We start from the raw sequence: 3495 nt of genomic DNA on the forward strand, positions 1-3495 counted from the left end.
TCTACAGACAGGGCCATTAAGCACGATGTAAATTTGACNGAAGGGCCGTGAACGGTCTTTAATCCAGCACGCGTCTCTGTCTTCAGCACACCGGTTCTGGGAGAGAAAAAAAACAAGGCTTTTCTAAATATTACATCTTACATCTTACAGACACGGGTCATTAAGCACGATGGTAAATTGACAGAAGGGCGTGAAGGTCTTTAATCCAGCACGTGTCTCTGTCTTCAGCACATCGGTTCTGGGAGAGAAAAAAACCAAGGCTTTTCTAAATATTACATCTTACATATTACAGACACGGGTCATTAAGCACCATGGTAAATTGACAGAAGGGCGTGAAGGTCTTTAATCCAGCACGTGTCTCTGTCTTCAGCACACCGGTTCTGGGAGAGAAAAAAACCAAGGCTTTTCTAAATCTTACATCTTGCATATTACAGACACGGGTCATTAGGCACGATGGTAAATTTGACAGGAAGGGCGTGAAGGTCTTTAATCCAGCACGTGTCTCTGTCTTCAGCACATGGGTTCTGGGAGAGAAAAAAACCAAGGCTTTTCTAAATCTTACATCTTACATATTACAGACACGGGTCATTAGGCACGATGGTAAATTGACAGAAGGGCGTGAAGGTCTTTAATCCAGCACGTGTCTCTGTCTACAGCACACCGGTTCTGGGAGAGAAAAAAACCAAGGCTTTTCTAAATCTTACATCTTACATATTACAGACACGGGTCATTAAGTACCCTCACCCCTCCCGTCTCAGCGGCGGGGGAAGGTGGTACCGTCCGCATTCCGGCGGCTGGTAAACAACCGTACCCTGTTTTTTACCCCAGTTTTCTTCACAACGGTTACCCCAAACCGGGTGAAACTTGGGGATAGTGTTGGCATAATTTTTATCTGTATTGTACGTCTTTTTGGACGTTCTGTTGTTCCTAATTCGGTTGTATCCTACCCTCCCCCCTCTTGGGGAGGTGGACGCGTCCGCTTAGGAATCTAGGCCACAGAGCTATATTTAGCTAAGAGCCCTCGTGCGGTATACTAATATATTGCATGTTTTACACGAAAGGCTCTCTCCACCATGCCAATGTTTTTCCAATTAGGGATCCCCACACTCTTCTGTCAATTCGCCATCGTGCTTAATGACCCGTGTCTGTAAGATGTAAGATGTAAGATTTAGAAAAGCCTTGGTTTTTCTCTCTCCCAGAACCCATGTGCTGAAGACAGAGACACGTGCTGGATTAAAGACCTTCACGCCCTTCTGTCAATTTACCATCGTGCTTAATGACCCGTGTCTGTAATATGTAAGATGTAATATTTAGAAAAGCCTTGTTTTCTCTCCCAGAACCGATGTGCTGTAGACAGAGACACGTGCTGGATTAAAGACCTTCACGCCCTTCTGTCAAATTTACCATCGTGCTTAATGACCCGTGTCTGTAAGATGTAAGATGTAAGATTTAGAAAAGCCTGGGGTTTTTTTGTCGCTGGATCCGTGTCTGTAATATGTAAGATTTGAAAAAGCCTTGTTTTTTTCCCTTGTCTGTAATATGTAATAAGATGTTTTATAAAAGCAAGGACAGAACCTTTTCGAAATCTTACCTCTTACATCTTACAGAGACTTGTGTTCTAAGATGTAAGATGGGAGATAGGAGATAGGTCCTAATTTTTCTTTGTAAATTTAGCACGCGTTTTTATTTGCTGTTGTAACACTAGGAAAAGGTACTTTGATTTTGTTTTGCAAATGTAGCACGCTGATGCAACTATCCTATATCAGGAAAAGGTACTTAACATTTGCAAAAAAAGGCGTGTTTATGTGCTGTTTGTTTTGCAGACGATTTATCTACCAGGAATACCATTTATGTTGTTTTTGCGTTGAATTCCCTTGGGTGCAATTTATTTGGAAAGGCTTCCATCTAATCTAGTTTTGTGGCGATTTTCTTTGTTGCTTATTTGATTGCTTTCTAACAGGGAGTATAGGATCTTGCTAACAGGGAGCATGGGATGATGACTTTTTCCGATGTAAGATTTTGTGTAAGATTCTAAAATGTGCCTTGTTTTTCGATGTCCAATAATTTGCCACTACTGTTTTGCAGGGGACAATGCAAGGCTTTGTATTGTATCTGGGGATTTCCGCCTGATCACGTGACCTCATTGATGTGACTCAAAGAGGGGAATCCCCGACACGTTGACAGAACGTACTGCGCCTGCGCAAAACCCTGATTGTTATGTGTTTGGTTAGCCGTGGCGACTCTTGATAAGCCCGAATCAAGAGTCGCCACGGCTAGTGTTTGGTCAACGTTGACCTACAGAATTTTGCCCTTTGCAGAAGATATCTTTTCCGACACAACATTTGAAAAATACAGACGGGACGTCAACCTTTTTAATGTACGCGAATACGAACCGAAGTGCTATATATGTTTATTTGATGTTTCGAGGGTGGTGTAGTACGGGTTAGGTTTTAACTTTTAATATATAGACTTCTGTATTGGTGTTGTATTTGCTTTGAAAAAAAATATTAAATGCATTTTGCGCGTTTTGTTTTCCTGCATCTCCTTAGCTTTGGGTGTCGTCAATATAAGTAGCTAGAATAAGCCTACGATATAAAACCAACAACCGTTTTCCGTAAATGACATCACATTTTTGCCTACTAAACTATCAGCATATCAGCACACTATGGGGTAGGATTGATTGAACTAAAAAACAGTAGCTAAAAAATTTGGACATTTTTAAAAGGTACAGTTTTTCTTTTCAATCTGGATATTTCAATTTTCAGTGCAAAATATTACACAGTGTCCCTTTAAAAACAAAGATAAAAGTAAAGCAGGCAGATTGCACAATTTGTAAACATTAAACGTTTTACAGAGGAGACTAATTATATGGACACGTAATCGTTTTAATCGCTTTATGTTGACGCAAGTCGGGTACTAAAGGAGTTACCGCTGTATTTTGATATTAAAATATCTCTTGATGAAAAGATTTTCATTATTTTTATCAAATGTTTAAAAACAGTAGAAGGCAGTTAAAAAATAATCAGGAAATCAGGAAAGCGACTCTGTTTTCAGACAAAAACTGTTAAATCCAAAATCCTATTTTATTTGTTTCTAAGGCAGTTAACACTTTTCTCAATATCGTATTGATCATACATATATATGATTGCTTCTGCATATCATTTTGTTATTACCTTCGCCAAGAAGGTTATGTTTTCAGGGGCGTTCGTGTATGTGTGTGTGTGTCTGTCTGTCTGTCTGTCTGTCTGTCAACACGATAACTAGAGAAGGTCTTGATGGATTGTCTTGATACTTGGTAGGTGGGTAGGTCTTGATGAGACCTCAAAATGATTAGATTTTGGGCCACCTGGCGGCTTGTCATTGTACTGCAGCAGAACTTCCGGTTTTGATATCTCATGATCCAGACATGCTAGGGTGACGAAATTTAGATGGTAGATAGCTCTTGTGCTGGGGATAAAGTGACATGAGTTTGAGCCCCCTAGTTGCTTGCTCTAG

Source organism: Branchiostoma belcheri, unplaced genomic scaffold (genome assembly GCF_001625305.1).
Source record: "Branchiostoma belcheri isolate BF01 breed outbred unplaced genomic scaffold, Haploidv18h27 scaffold3, whole genome shotgun sequence".
Taxonomy (NCBI): Eukaryota; Metazoa; Chordata; class Leptocardii; order Amphioxiformes; family Branchiostomatidae; genus Branchiostoma; species Branchiostoma belcheri.